An 18,367-nucleotide genomic window follows, 5' to 3' on the forward strand; every position below is an offset into this window, starting at 1 on the left:
ACCCTTGTTTAATTCATAACATGCCTGTGAACCGATTTCTCTGCTCATCACAGATCTATTCAACATATAATCTTAGCATTCGAGTTGGCCAAGAACACATGTTATTCTGAGGTGTTTCCGCAATAGTATACAGCCTGTAACAAATTAGTGTTATGTCATTCAGCTATCTTTCGTCAATCCTCGACTTCGGTCTTGGGATTTTTTAGCAAACGGTAACATATGTAAGACCAACTGCGGGTTGAAGTTTATCTTTATAAGCGAGCACCCTAACATTTATGTATCAACATTTTTGTTTTCAAAAAGATGAAAAGCCCGTGTTTGATTAGTTTATAGTTTTTGTTTGTCAGTCTGGTTGCTTATCTTCTTGACATTCTCGTCTGCATTTTTAATTAGCTTGCCGTTAGACTAAGTTTATCAAATGACAATTAATGTATCTCTGTTTTTAGCACAGTAAGCGCCGTCTGAGAATAATTTTCAGAGTTGGATAGGTGCAATGTCCCTAGGCGTTACTAAGAGTATTTAATTGTTTCAAACATGAAGCGGAATTACGTCACTGAGTGGAAACAAACACTAAACATTGTTTAACAAACAACTATTGCATTAGTTTGTAGAACGTGATATGTTTGATATGCGAACCTTTAGAATCAACAGGCATTTACATAACTTTTCAATGTGTTAAAACATAATTGAAATATGTTTTCATTAATTGGCTTTTTGATGTTTGCACAATAAAAACTTGACTGATTGCAATCTGGCACCATTATCACAAAATACGTAACTTAATTCTCGACTCTTACTCATGTTACCACACATAAGAATAAAACGTGATTTAAAATCAGCCACCGATTTACTTTTTTTACACTTGCATTCACCCATAGATTATGTGCTTACTACTATTTCGTTAAATAATTTAAAAAACCATTAAAAAAATAAAATAAAAATATACTTTAGGAATTTCTCAAACATAAGAGTTGCACTCATTTATTTTTGCATTACAAGCTACAATATTTAAATAATCATTCTACAATGTCATATTATGTGAAAAAAATGTCGTTTTTTAATGCATGAAAGATTTTGTATCTGGCTATGCTCTATTGTGTTAAAATTGAAGTTTGATAAAGAATTGTCTTCAGTACCTTTGTGATTTTGGTGCGTGATCTGAAAGTCATTTTTATATTACCAATGTGCGTAGTTTCATTTAGAACTGAATATATTTGTGTACTGTTAGTTCCATATTTATGTTGGCACCCTCATATAATCTGCACTTACCTCGTTTCTGGTGAATTTGGCAACGTCAGTTTGTCCTTCTGTTTTGATCTGTTGTTCTTTAAAAATTCTTAAAAAATACCAGAAACATCACTTAAAACCTGACTTGGTTAATTGCACAATATGGGTGGCTGAAATTTTGCCAGTTGGCCCAGCTTTGTTTTGATGTGGATCACACCAACTCTGAAAGAACACCAGCCAATTGTAATGAAGAAGTTTAAAGGTAACCCATCCAGATCATTAAAATATACAAATGTGTTAAATATTAACATCGAGACCATTTTGTATTTTATAATGATGAACCATAAAAAATGTGTGCATGGATAACATTATTAAAGAACACGTTTCTATTATGATATGATATATTGACGTGATGAAATACAACAGTTTGATTTATTTGATGTTTTTTTAGATAAAATATATTGGTGAAAACTAAAGAAATATCAAACTTGAACATTTTGTATCTTTAATATGGCAATATTCTAATAGCAATAATTTGTATTAATGATGGATGAATTACCTTAAACCATAGATATTCAAAAGTTACACTTAGTCTAGCACACATATTTAAAGCATGTAAAGCATAGCTTTTGGTAAATACCTTACATTAGAATTTCAGAAATACACTTAAACACTAATTAGTTAGTGGATGTTTGCGTTTACATGTATGCTATCCGTACTTCGAGTTTGTTTTACCGCAACGATTTTACAAAGCGACGTCCCTAACTGAGAAAAACTCTGACCTTTTAATTTTCTAAAAATTGCAGACATTCACTATACCATATTGCATTTGGACAAGTTTATTTATATCACATGTGCTTTAAGAACATAATTAGTGGGTTACAAGAGCGCTGTGTCATCTCCTTTACTCCGAGTAATACATTATCCTCATCCCTTCTTGAACGCTAATTGAACAATAGGCTAACAGTATCTCTACCCGTCGTGTTTGTTTTACCACAAATTATTCCTTTATCAATATGTTATTAAATTACTCAACCCGTGTCGATTCAAACTACTCGCGAATACATTTGACTTCAGGCTAACACATAAAATTACAACAAAATAACGCAGGTAATGTTCTGTTAAGTGGGTTATGATGTCATTTGTTCTCTAATTATTCTTACGAATGATATTGATGTCTTGAAACAAAACAGATGTTTTAGGAAACTATATGTTTTAACTATAGAAATGTAACACATTGATGTAGTTTCTAGACTGGTTAAAAGTATATTAGGGGTATTTGCATTAGTTGTTGTCATTTTATTGCTTATGACGAATTTCTTTTATTTATTCTGTATGACAACACTTCAATTTATATTTCTAATAAAAGAAAATTTTCAAGGACAGCCTTGCTTTAATTAAGGCTGTTTGTTGACAGTCTTGCTTTTATTGAGATTTAATTGGATATTTTAAGTCTGATTGAGACCATTTAATGTCAACCTTGCCCCTGTTTGTTGAAAGCCTTGCTTTTAACTTAAACTGTTCGTTAACAGCCTTGCTTTTGAGTAAAATTGTTCGTTAACAGCCTTTCTTTGGGTGAGACTGTCTGTTGACAGCCTTGCTTTGATTGATACTGTTCGTTGACAGCCTTGCTTTGATTTAGATTGTTCGTTGACAGCTTTGCTTTGATTGTAACTGTTCGTTGACATTCTTGCTTTTGATTGAGACTGTTCATTGACAGCCTTGCTTTGATTGAGATTGCTCGTTGACAGCCTTGCTCTTGATTGAGATTGTTGATTGACAACCTTGCTTTTGATTGCGACTAGTGTTTGACAGCCTGGCTTTTGATTGTGATTGTTCATTGACAGACATTCTTTGATTGAGACTCTACGTTTACAGCCTTGCTATTGAGATTGTTCGTTGACGGATTTGCTTTGCTTGGTACCGTTCGTTTACAGCATTGCTTTTTATTGAAACAGTTCTTTGACAGCCTTTCTTTTTACTGAAATTGTTCCTTGACAGCTTTGCTTTGATCGTTACTATTCGTTGACATCATTGCCTTTGATCGACTTTGTTCGTTGAAAGCCTTGCTTTGATTGAGATTGTTCATTGACAGCCTTGCTTTGATTGTTCGTTGACAGCCTTGCTTTCATTGAGACTGTTCGTAGACGGACTTGCTTTTGGCAGAGATTTAACTTAGACAGCATTGCTTTGCTTGAAACTGTTCGTTGACAGTCTTGCTTTAATTATGACTGTTTGTTGACGGCCTTGCTTTGTGTGAGACTGTTCGATGACAGCCTTGCTTTGGTTGATACTGTTCGTTGACAGCCTTGATTTGATTGGTACTTTTCGTTGACAGCCTTTCTACGATTGAGATTGTTGATTGACAGTTTTGTTTTTTATTGAGACTTCAGTAAGAAGTCTTAATCTGATTAAGACTATGTGTTGATAGTCTTGATTTTCTTGAGACTGTTCGATTACAGTATTGCTTTGATTGAGACTGTTCGTTGACAACAATGGTCGGTGCAGTGGTGGCATCGATTGAAAGAAAAAATACCCCCAGCAAAATCCCCTTCCTTTTCGTGGAAAGAAGGACAAAAGTGCATGCATGCTATCGTACGTTGTGTTTCTAAGTAGAAAGGTTTTACAAATTTGGAAAATATCATTACACACTTGGTAATATATACCCATGTTAAATGACCTTCTAACATGGCAAGCATACGTAAATACAAATTGATCTTCGTCGCATTAAATCAACCCCCCCCCCCCCTGTACATACTGTACCTATCTTGAACAACAGTGGAATGTGAAGAATCGACTGACATGCATTTCTTCTGCAAAATACTGAAGTCGCTTTCTGCGGTGACACTTTCAAGATCTTTTGCCTAGCTCGGTCTGTTATGACTAAAGGTATATTAACGTCACTGACACAAAAACGCAAACAACAATTTACAATTATTATACATTCTCGTACAGCAGAGCGATGATGCTATGCGAAAAAAATAATTTTCTGTCATATTTTTAAATAGTTTTTTACAGAAGACAATTAATTAACGATTATGGTGTTTTTTTTTAAAATTGAAACATGCTTTTTCTTTATATTTTACACGAATATATAATATTTTTCGGCGTCCGACCCTAAAAAACATGAACGAGTCCCTTTAAAATTAATGCTGGAATTAAATGAAGTATATGTATTGTTCATTGAAAACCTGACTGTGTAGTAGGTTATGTAAATGTTATTATGTTTGACCTTATGTTGTTTTACATTTCGCAATTAAACAAGAGGATGAATTGCACACAATTCTAGGTTTGTACATTTTGTACGTAAACAAAGAGAGGTCATTCCAACAAAACTAGAGAAAGAGCAAAGAGAAGTAATGCAGACAAAACTGGGTTTCTTTTACATTTTGTATGTAAACAAACAGAAGTAAGGCAGGCAAAATTTGGAACATAGTCTGCGTCATAGGGAAAGTAATACACATATTTTGTTTAATATGTTTCTGACTATACACATTAAATACTTACATCGTATGCCTTCATTTGACTAAAAGCGTTTTTCTTCTCCTGTTCCAGCAAAAGGAAGCCAGACCGATGTTTCTGAGTCACAGAGAAAACGTCTTTGTAACAAGATATCATGTGAGTAAGCTTGTATTCCATGTTAAAAATTATTAAAACACATTAAGTGATACGCTATATCTACGAGCAACCTTAAATCCACTCTGATATTTCAGTGCACGTAAAATGGCTGCGCTCCTTAGTTACGCCCTTTCTTATGGTAATTCCTGGTGTATACGTTACATTTCAGTGCTTAAGTTTGAAGTTTATAACAAAAATAAATCGACAAAAAATGAAAATTTTCATAAAACGTTTCATCCTACAAGGAATATCCTCTCCTATTATTACAATGGTTACAATGCCACATGAGCTGTATGCACTATTACCAAATATATCTAAAGATATATTTCAGTCTAAGTTAGGAACTTAAAAAAAATAGAAAAAAATAGTATGGGTATAATTTGAATTATTTAATCTATGATTTTTTTTTGGTTCATCACACAGTTTCCCTCGCTTGGGTGTATATTCATTTTCCCTTCTTAAAGGTTGGTTTGTTGGTACATATAAACTGGTACCCTATAAGATGCGGAATAAAATTCCATGCTATTTATACTCAAATCTTTATTAAGATAACAAATCAAATGAAAACCTGAACTAAAATATGTTACAAATCCATGCTATTTTATGATTTTGAGGTACCTTTCTTAAAGGGACTCGCTCATGTTTTTAAAATTAAATTTTTCGGTAATGCATCTTAAAACACTTATTTGACTCCATGATTTCGAAGAATAAATATTTGTAACTTTGTACCTTGCTATGCTGTACATTGTTTGAATGAATTGTAATTGGGGATTTACTTGAGTAGTTTTGTAATATTGGTATCTGATCTAAATGTCATTTATAATTATTTAGGTGTGCAGTTCTATTTGAAACTGAACGTGTTATTGTATGCTGGTTCCATATTTTTGCTGGCACTTAAATCTAAGCTGCCCTTACCTCGTTTCTGGTGAATTGGGCAACGTCAGTTTGTCCTCCTGTCTTGATCTGTTGTTCTTTGAAAATACCAGTTAAATAACAGAAACCTGACTTTGTTAATTGTGAAATTTGGTGTTGGGGGGAATTTTCCCAGCATTCTCCTGCTTTGTTTTGAAAATTTATGCCGGGCAGTTGAACCATCGGTCATTCCAAATACCGTTGTATTGTCAGCCAAAGTATTGTATCTCAATCAATTTGTTCTCATTGAAATATTCATCTCTTGATCTCTTGATTTGGATTTGGTGTATTAAATTTGTAATTTTACGTCTGCAGATTTATGCTTTGTGTTCTAGCCGAGATGTTTACATATTTGTCGAATCATATTTATTCTTGGAATCGGAACCATATTTTGTGCATTCCAAACAGTATCGCATTGTTGACGAATGCGTTTCATTAATGTTTTTCGGTGAATATCCCACCTGATCAAACAGAACTTGATTAAGTAATTTAACACGGCATAAAGCGTTTTATAGATGACAGATATCCAGTCGATGGTTTATATCCGTTGTTTTATTTGGACATAATAATCAACGGTCATTCCATATATCATTGAATTGCATAGCGGCACGATACAGCATTTCAATATGCGAAGCTGCTCGGAACGATATTCCTTGGATTTAATCAAATGTCATCTATACCGGATATTAGAATATAAACTGCATTTTCAACCAATGAACCAGCAGATATACAATCATTAAGAACTAGACATTATCATTAAGAACTTTAACTTTCGCGGGTGTTAGTTGTCCACATGTTGCCACGTATTCGATATACACTCCCTGTGTCAGATTTAGCAATATTACACTCACGTCGCCCATTCTTAATCTTATAGATTCCACTTCATGTCATCTAACTTTAGCGTGCATGTTCCATGGAACGGTTTTTTAATTTCGTCACCATCGGTCACTTTAATCATGATCGGCCAGTGTCTTGTATTAAAATCAACCATCTGTCAGTCCAAGCACCGTCATTATATTAGCAACTGTGTAGTGGCTCAATGCGTGGTCTTTGGAATAAATATCCGATATCAAAAGTATTTTCATATGTATATTTATTCATTATATACTGATGCTTTAAAGTGTTTCAATTCTCTTATGATACCAAGGTTTTACAAACTATTAGAATATAAAGAGATTGCTACTTCTAGCGTATTAGCATTTTTATCCGTAAAGAAACTGTAAATGTTTGAAGTTCAATGAACTGCCAACTGTGATCACTACAGGTAACGCTAAATATGAAAATTTCAGTTGTTTCAATTATATAAATGCTATACTCGTTCCGTTCGTCTTAAAATAGTATGAGTGATAAAACGTGGCTTCCTGGAAACTACACCTACTTAACTTGGATAGGACAAAACCAATGACGTTTATATCATATCATAATAGAAGCATCATTATGGTGTTACTCAAAAATTCAATTCTTTAAAAAGAATATAATGGTAAATCATTATAAATTAAACAAAGAAATAATCTCGATGTTAATATTTAACACATTTCTATATCTTACTAATGGCAGGGTTACCTTGATATTTCTTTCAATAAACAATGGTTTGGTAATCTTTCAGAATTCATGCGAAACATCTCAAAACAAAGCTTGAACCTGCTGGCAAAAAAATCACACATATCTTGCTAGACAATTGCCTGGTCTTAATCTCGATATTCTTGGTGTAAATATCTGACATTCTCCATCACATCATTGCCTTCTAATGAAGAATGACTTACCTTGAATTAAGAACTATTTGTCACAATGGGACCAACATTACAAAGATAACTATATACTATTTACTTTTCAAAAGAAAGTATCGATGTTCAATCAAATATGGCATAACATGTGGTTCATAACTTAACAAATTAAACAGTATATTTGTCATAAAAGCATTACATTAATTCAAATGCCACTTTTCAAAATTTGTATTATAAAGTAGACATTCATATCTAATAAAGTCAGGATAAAAATACAATTTGTAGATGGGTTATGTAACGGTGCTTTTTCTTTAGCTAAAATTGATGGATCAGGTAATGGTGTTCTTTCTCTGCTTACACATCTAAATGAACAGTACACAAACACACAACGTTCGAACAGTATACTTGTCATAATAAGTGTGATATGAAATAATGTTTCATTTTCAAGTTTTTCAATCAACGTTATTTAATGGAACTTGAATTGCATATTGCATATACACGTGAAGAAAAGTTTTTTTTATAAAAACGCCTATATTGCTGAAATCCATATAATTTCGTACGAGGTTGCAGAGATCTTCTCTGAGCGACAGGGGAGATCAATGTGTTGGATATTAAAGCAGCACGTCCTGTTAAGGAAAAATGTCCGGCGAGTTTTCGGAAAACATGCTGTACTGCAGAAACTGAAATATATATGTATATATATAACTAAAAAGCTATATACAGGGTGTTTCATAGCGTTTGTAATGAAGGTTTTATAAACCGTCAAGTCCAAATAAATCAGGTACAGACATAATTATATATATATATTGCTTATTGACACAATTTATTAGATTTTTAATATAACCGGTTTGCTTTCCTGTGCTTTAAAGAGATTTATCAGTGAAAAAATAAAATTAACAAAGTCAGGTTTCTGGTATAGTGCTTAAATAGCGAAAAATCAATTTGATAATGTTTCATTGTTAAGGAAATAAAGCCCGTTCTGCTATTCAAATCAATCATCAGATTATAAAGAGTGAATGCATACAACCTCACCTCGTGAACACCAAAAATGAATATTGCACATAAATTTGTTTTCAGTCTGTGAACTACATTACGATCCAACACTGAAACAACAATAATATTATCCTTTATGTATAAGTAATATCAAAGATATACTTGATATAAATGATACGTTATAAAAAAAACATATATGCATGTGTTGGCGTCACCCTTGTTTAATTCATAACATGTCTGTGAACCGATCACTCTGCACATCACATATATTTTCAACATATAATCTTAGTATTCGAGTTGGCCACGAACACATGTTATTCTGAGGTGTTTCCACAATAGTATACATTCTGTTACAAATAAGTGTTTTTGTCATTCAACTATCTTTCGTCAATCTTCGACTTCGGTCTTGGGATTTTTTAGCAAACGGTAACATATGTAAGGCCAACTGCGGGATAAAGTTTATCTTTCTAAGCGAGCACCTTAACATTTATGTATCAACATTTTTATTTCAAATAGATGAAAGCTCGTGTTTGATAAGTTTATATTTTTTGTTTGTCAGTCTGGTCGCTTATCGTCTTGACATTCTCATCTGCATAAAAAAATATTAGCTTGCCGTAAGACTAAGTATATCAAATGAAAATAAATGTATCTCTGTTTTTAGCACAGTCAGTGCCGTCTCAGAATTATTTTCAGAGTTGGATAGGTGCAATGCCCCCAAGCGTTACTTAAAAGTATTCCATTGTTTCAAACATAAAGCGGAACTATGTCACTGAGTGGAAACAAACACGAGACATTTTTCAAAAGACAAATATTTCATTAGTTTGTTGAACGTGATATGTTTGATAGGCGAACCTTTAGAATCAACAGGCATTGACATTACTTTTCAATTTGTTAAAACATAATTGAAATATGTTTTCATTAATTGGCTATTTGATGTTTGCACAAGAAAAAACTTGAATGATTGCAATCTGGCACCATTATCACGAAGAACGTCACTCAATTCTACATCCCAACTCATGTCACCACACATCGTAGTAGAGCATGATTTAAAATCAACCGACGGTCTACTATTTTATAATTGCATTCTCCAAAAGAGTATTTGCATACAATTATTTCGTTAAATGATTTTTAAAAAAATCACTAAAAATAATAAAGTAAAAATATACTTAAGCAACTACTTAAACAGGAGAGTTGCACTCAATTATTTTCGCATTACAAACTACAATATTTGAATATCACTCTACAATTTCATATTATGTGAATGAATGGACATTTTAAAGGATGAAGACATGTAATATTTGTAATTGGCTGTGTTGTATTGTGTTAGAAATAAAGTTTGATAAAGAATTGTTTTCAATATCTTTGTGATTTTGGTGCCTGACCTGCAAGTCAGTTTCATATAACCAATGTGCGTAGTTTCATTTGGAACTGAATATATTCGTTTACTGTTAGTTCCATATTTATGTTGGCACCCTAATATTATCTGCACATATCGTTTCTTGCGAGTTGGGCAACGTCAGTTGGTCCTCCTGTTTTGATCTGTTGTTCGTTGAAAATTCCTGCAAAATACCAGAAACATCACTTAAAACCTGACTTGGTTAATTGCACAATATGGGTGGCTGTAATTTTGCCTGCAGACCCCAGCTTTGTTTTGATATGGTTCGCACGTATTCTGAAAGAACACCAGACAATTGTCTAGTGAAAGAAGATTAAAGGGAGCCCATCCAGATCATTAGGATATACAAATGTGTTATACAATAACATCGAGACTATTTTGTATGTTTATTTCATAATGATGGACCATAAAAAATTTGTACATGGATATCATTTTTAAATAACAAGTTTCTATTATGATATGATATATTGACGGGATGTTATACAACAGTTTGATTTAATTGTTTGTTAAATAAAACTCTCTGTGAACACTAAATAAATATCAAACTAAAACATTTTGTATCTTTAAAATGGCAATATTCCAGTAGCAATATTTTGTATAAGTGATGGATGGATTAACTTAAACAAGAAATGCAAACGTTACACAAGCACACGTATTTAAAGCCTGCAAAACTTAAAAACCTTCTCTAGAATTTCAAAAATACACTGAAACACTAATTATGTAAAAATATATTTGCGTTTACATGTATGCTATCCGTACTTCGTGTCTGTTTTACCGCAAAGGTTTTACAAAGCGATGTCGCTAACTGAGAAAAAAATATTTTTACCTTTTTATTTCATAAACATTGCAGACATTCACCAACTATAATGCAATTTGACAGGTTTATTAACATTACATGAACTTTAAAAACCTAATTAATGGGTTACAAGAGCGCTGTGTCATCTCCTTTACTCCGAGTAATACATTATTCTCCTCCCATCTGGAACGCTAATTGAACAATAGGCTAACAGTATCCCTACCCGTCGTGTTTGTTTTACCGCAAACTATTCCTTCATTAATTCATCAATGCGTTATTACTTTACTCAACCCGTGTCGATTCAAGCTACTCGCAGATACATTTGACGTCAGACTTACAAAACTATTTGCGAGAAAAATACCGCAGGTAATTTTCTGTTATTTGGGTTATGATGACATTTGTATTCCCTGTGTTCTTACGAGTGTTATAAATGTCTTGGTGCAAAAAGATATTTTAGAAAATAATATGTTTTTACGATACACATTGATGTGCTTACTAGACTGGTAAAATATATATAAGGCTTATATGTATTGGTCGTTAAGTCAGTGTTTTGCTAATGACGAATTTCTTTTATTTATTCCGTATGACAACACCAAAATTTTAGTAAACCATACTTCTTGTAAACGAAAGTTTTTCAGTTAGCAGTAAAATAATGTAAAAATATTCAATTAGCAGTAAACTATAGTAGATGCATTCTGAAACTGGGTTTTTTGAGGCACAACATTGATCCAAAGACTTTTCACTTAATAGACTTGTTTCTGACGTTTTTTATATTGATTACGACTGTCCCTTTACAGCCTTTGTTTGATTGAGACTGTTTGTTGACAGTCTTTCTTTAATTGAGACTTTACGTGGACATTTCAAGTTTTATTGAGACTGTTCGTTGACAGACTTGCTTTTAATTGAGACTGTTCGTTAACAGCCATGCTTTTACTGACATTATTCGCTGACTGCCTTGCTTTGAAAAGAATGTTGGTTGACAGTTCGGTTTTTATTGAGACTTTACGTTAGAAGTCTTTAAAATGATTGAGACTGTTTGTTGATAGACTTGGTTTGATTGACACTGTTCGTTTATAGTATTGCTTTGAGTTAGACTGTCCAGTAATTGTTTATGCAATAGTGGCATCGATTGTAAGATAAAATACCCCCAAGACACCCCCACCTATTTGTGCAAAGACGAACAAAATCGCCTTTATGCTATCGTACGTGATGTCTGAGTATAAAGGTTTTAAAATGTAGAAAAATATCAGCACATGATAGTTTACCCATGGTAAATAACCTTCAAAAGGGCAAATAAACGTGAATATCATATAGACTTTCGTCGCACATACTGTACATATCTTGAACAACAGTGGAATGTAAAGAATCGACTGCCATTTATTCCTTTTGCAAACTACTGATGTGGCTTTCTGCAGTGACGCTTTCTAGATCTATGGCCTTGCTCGGTCTGTTATGATTAAAGGCGTATTAAAGTCATGGGCAAAAAACGCAAACAGCAATTAACCATACTTGTATTGCTCTGGAATTTGTTCTTTAAGCGTTATGTGTTTTTATCAAATCGCTTTTTAGCAACATAAAGCTTTTTCTTTTATATTTTTAGATATTATTAACAGCAGTAGAGATATAAATTAATGATTTTGATGATGTTGTATCATTAACCCATTTTCTTTACATTTTACACTATATTAAATTGTTCGATGTCGGACCCTTAAACACCATTACCGAATCCCTTTAAGAATTATGCTGGAATGGAAAGAAGTATATGTATTTTTCATTGAAACACTGACTGTAAAATAGATTATGTAAACGTTATTATGTTTGAAATTATGTTGTTTTACATTTTGAAATTACACACATGGAGGAATTTTACACAAAACTAGGTTTCTATACCGTTTCTGGTGAACTTTGCATGGTCAGTTTGTCATCCTGTCTTTGAAATTTCCTGTTAAATACCAGAAACGTCACTTAAAACCTGACTTGGGTAATTGCAAAATATGCGGGACAGAAATTTCGCCAGCAGGCTCCATCTTTGTTTTGATGTTGTTAAGATTTATTCCGGGGAGTTTAACCATCGGTCATTCCAAATACCGTTGTACCGCGTTCAATGTTTTGTCATTGGAAAATTTATCCCTTGATCTCGTGATCTGGTTTGGTACCAAATGTCTGCAGATGTATGATTCGTGCTCAAACTATTTACATGTTTGTTGACTTATATTTAATCTAGGAATCGGAGCCATATTTCGTTCATTCCAAATAGTACCGAATTGTCAACGAATGCTTCGTAACTTATTTGTCTAATTATTTTCGGGATAAATCCTACCTTATCAAACGCAGTTTTATTTTGTAATTCAATACGGTATCAAGCGTCTTTTTATGAATAATAGATTTTCCAGACGACGGTCTGTAAAGCTGATTTATTTAAACATTATTACTTACAGTAATTCCATATATCATTGTATAACATAGCGGCTCAATACATGCTCCTCAAAATAAATAACCGATCGGAGTAAAATACCTTTGATGTCACCAAATGTCAGCTATACCGGATATTAGAATACATCCTATATTTTCATTAAAACCGCAGATAGGCAAGCATTAAGTACTAGGTTTAATCATCACGAATTTCACCTTTCACGGGTGTTTAAATGTCCGCCTACTGCCACTCAGTGATACAAACTGCCTGCGTCAACTTTTGCGTTGATACGCTCACTTCTCCCATTCTTAATCATAAAAATGTTACTTAATGTCATCTTACTATAACAAACATGTTCCATGCAGCGGATGTACCTGTGAATGTTCTACGGGATTCGTCACCATCGGCCATTTCCAACATAATCGGCCGATGTCTCTAAGTAAAATCAACCATCTGTCATTCCGAGTACCGTCATTTTATTAGCAAAAGCACAGTGACTCCATGTTTGTTCTTCGGAATGAATATCCGATCACAAAACTATTTTCATATGTATATTTATTCATTATATACTGATGCTTTAAAGTGTTTCAATTCTCTTATGATACCAAGGTTTTATAAACTATTAGAATATAAAGAGATTGCTACTTACAGCGTATTAGCATTTTCATCCGTAAATAAACTGTAAATGTTTGAAGTACAATGAAGTTCCTACTGTGATCACTACAGGTAACGTTAAATATAAAAATTCAGACACACATACAGAACTTGTGTGCAATTTTGCAACCGTTATACAATATGCTATACTCGAATGATGAATCGTAGATTCCTGGATTCTACACCTACTAAACTTTGATTGGACACAACGAATGACATTTATATCATATCATATAAGAAGCATCATTATGGTGTTACTCAAAATTTTAATTCATTCAAAAATAATATAATGGTAAATCATTATAAATTAAACAAAGAAACAATATCGATGTCGACATTTAACACATTAATATAGCTTACTGATGAATTGATTACCTTGATGTTTCTTTCAATAGACAATTGCCTGGTAATCTTTCAGAATTCGTGTGAAACACATCGAAAAAAAGATGGAGCCTGCTGGCATACATTTGACCATATCTTGCTAGACAATTGCCTGGTGTTCATAATCCGATATCTCGATGTTGATATCTGACATTCACCATTAAATCATTGCATCCTAATGATAGATGGCATACCTTAAAGTTTGAACTATTCGTCACAATGGGATTAACATTGCAAAAATAACTACATACTATTTACTTTTCATAAGATATTATCGATGTCCATTCAAATATGGCATACCATATGGTTCATAACTTAACAAATAAAACATTATATTGTCACAAAATCATTACATAAATTAAAATGCCACATTTTTTATAATTTGTATTATACAGTATTCATTTACATCTTATAAAGTCAGGATAAATAATATAAATTCTAGATGGATCATGTAATGGTGTTCTTTCTTTGGCTAAAATTAATGGATCATGTAATGCTGTTTTTCCTCTGCCTGAATCAAAATGAACAGTAACACAACTACACAATGTTCGAACAGTATAATTGTCACAACAATATATATTTATTCCACTACAGTGAGGTCGATATGGTGATATGGCTACGTCCTCAGTTGATATCCCTTTATCAGGTTGATAAATCACCACGTCGACCGAAACTGTAGTGCAACAACTGTTTTATTATTAAATCTATAGTCTCACATAAACCCAGAATAAATCTTTTAAAAAAAATTATCATAGATTTTAAATTTTCAGTTTTAACGTAGAACTAAAACAGATATATCAAGATCAATAGTAAACAATAATCACAAATGTGCAAATTATTAAAAAAAACACAACTATCAACAATTGAACATATAATGCAGATGTTACTATGTATCACTATCAGGCAAGCAAAACGCTCGCCAGACACTATGTTTGTTTACACCGGAAGTTGAGTTTACGACGTAAGTAATATGATTTAATAATAAATATGATTTGAAATAATGTTTTACTTTTAAACTCTTCAATCAACGTTATTTAATGAATGGTAATGACATATTGCTTTTATGCGTGTAAAATAGCTTTTTTTTTAAAGCTTTTATTGCTGAAATCCAGATGTTCCATTGTCGTCAGGGGAAATCACTGCGTAGGGTATTTTAGCAGAACATCGAGTAAAAGGAACGTGTACAAACGTACTGCATAACTGAAATATATATGAACACAATCACTAAATAACTTTATACAGCTTGTTTCATAATGTCTGTCTCAATTCGCAATTACAGTACTGTTAAAATACGTCAAACTCACATAGATCGGACATAATTATATACTTTGGATTTTGAAACAATGAATTAGATGATGAAACATTTTTAGTATACCATGCTTCTCTGTGCTTTATAGAGATTTATTTTAGTGTAAAAATGATGTTTAATTGTTTTACAAACAGTGAACTATCAATTTGGTATTGTTTTATTGTTTTGCCATATACGCCCGTTCTGCTTTCCAAATCAAACACCAAATGGCTGTATCTAAATGCATACAGTAATACGCTTTTTTCTAATAAAATAGAATCAAAAGTATGTTCATACCTTTTTTATGCATGTAATAAACAGTAAATCTCACCTCGTGAACACATAAAATATAACTTTTTTGTGCTCATTTGAGGAAATACATTACGATATTACACTTATACAAACTATTATTTATATTTAAGTAATATCAAAATTATACATGAAATATATAATACGTTATGTTAAACTTTATGGGGAAATAACTAAGTAAAAACTGTACTAATTTGCCATTAAATCTTCAAACATACGACAATTGTAAAACAAAAGTTTTGATAAAAATTTAAGAGGTAAATATATTGTACACATGATTTAAAAGCAATGTAATCAAACGTGTGTTCATTTCCCTTTAGACGAATAATAAACGGATAATTCTACCTCGTGAACACCAAAAGTGAATATTACAAATGAAATGAAAATGAAAAATGAAACTTGGTGCTCATATGATGAAATATATTACGATCTTACTCTGAAACAAACAATTATTCATTATATATCATGATACGTTATATAAAATAAAATCATGGGGAAGAAAAACTGAATCGAAATAAATGGCTGTTCTCATTTGTCATGGTTAATTCATTAAACCATGAATTGAGAATTGAAAAAAAAACATAGTTTTGATTAAAACTGAAGGCTCAAATATATAATACAAATGTTATGTTTTCTTTGTTATATTCCGTCAAAATGTCTGTGAACCGATTACTCTGCTCATCACATTTATTTTTATCATATGTTTTTTTGTATTCGAGTTGGCCACGTGCACATGCTATTCTGAAGTGTTTCCGCAATACTAGGGGGAAGTATACAACCTGTTACAAATTAGTGTTTTTGTCAATCAGAAATCTTTTGCCAATCCTAAACTTTGGTCGTGGTTGTTGTTTTCTTGAAAAATGTAACATGTGTTAGGACAACTGTGAGATGAAGTGTTATCTTTTTAAGCAGGCACGCTAACTTTTATTGATCAACATTTTTCATAAAGATGAAAAGATCGTTTTTGTGTAGTTAATAATTATGCTTTTGTTTCGTCAGTCTGAAAGCTCATCCTTTTGACAGTCTCATCTGCATTAATTAATTTGCTGTAAGTCTATGTGTATCAAATAACTATTAATGTATCTCTGTTCTAAGCAGAGTAAGTGCAATCTAAGAATAATTTTCAGAGCTGGATAGGTGCTATGCTCCCAGGTGTTACTTAAGATTATTTCATTGTTTCAAACATAAAGCGGAACTACGTCACTGAGTGGAAAAACACTTAACATTATTCAACAAACTTATTTCATTAGATTGTAGAACGTGACATGTCTGATAGGCGAACCTTTAGAATCAACAGGCATTTACATTCCTTTTCAATTTGTTAAAACATAATTGAAATATTGTTTTCAATCATTGGCTATTTGATGTTTGCACAATAAAAACCTAACTGATTGCAATCTGGCACCATTATCAAAAAATGCATAACTTAATTCTGGATCCCAACTCATGAAACCAGAAAAAAGCTTGATTCAAAATAAACCAACGATATACTATTTTAAATATTGCATTTTCCCATGTTCTTACAAATAATTCGTTAAATAATCTATTTTGACACTGAAAATAATAGTGTAAAAATATTCTTAAGCAACTACTCAAACATAGTAGGGCACTCGATTGTTGTATGCATAAAAGACAACATAATTTGAATACCACTCTACACTACATTGATAGATTCTGTGATTGAAAGGACATTTAAAAGGATGATGACATGAAAGGTTTTGTATCTTGCTATCCTATAATGTGTTTAAAAATACTTTGATTAATAAATGACTTCAGTATATTTGTGATATTGGTGCTTAATCAAAAGGTCATTTTATATTACCAATGTGCGTAGTTTCATTTGGAACACAACGTGTTTGCGTAGTGATATTTTGTATGTATATGTTGGCATTTAATATAACCTGCACTTACGTCGTTTCTCCTGTTTTGATCTGCTGTTCTTTGAAAATTCCTGCAAAATATTAGAAACATCACTTAAAACCTGACTTGGTTAATTGCACAATATGGGTGGTTGTAATTTTGCCAGCAGGCTCAAGCTTTGTTTTGATGTGTTTTACACGAACTCTGAAAGAACACCAGACAATTGTCTAGTGAACGAAATTTAACTGTAACCCTTCCATCAATAGGATATACAATTGTGTTATACAATAACATCGAGACTATTTTGTATGTTTATTTCATAATAATGGACCATAAAAAATTTGTACATGGATATCATTTTTAAATAACAAGATATTAACCTCGACATTATTTTGATTGTTCAATCTATATTGGTTAACCATAATAATGTCTGTACATGGATGCCATTTTTAAATAAGACGCTATTATTATGATAAGATATTGACGGAATGTAATACAACAGTTTGATTTATTTGTTTCTTAGCTCTCTGTGAAAACTTTAAAAGTATCAAACTTAAACATTTTGTATCATTTAAATGGCAATATTCCTGTAGCAATATGCTATATTACCTTAATCCATAGAAATGCCTAAGTTTCACTATCTCACGTATTTTAGCAGAGAAAGCATAGCTTTTGGTAATTGCCCTCCCGTAGAATTACAAAATAGAATGCAGCAATATACTTAAACACTGTTCAATTATGTTAGCAGATTTTTTGTTTGCATGTATGCTATTAAATGCGTAGTGTTTGTTTTACC

Source organism: Mya arenaria, chromosome 2 (assembly GCF_026914265.1).
Source record: "Mya arenaria isolate MELC-2E11 chromosome 2, ASM2691426v1".
Classification (NCBI taxonomy): Eukaryota; Metazoa; Mollusca; class Bivalvia; order Myida; family Myidae; genus Mya; species Mya arenaria.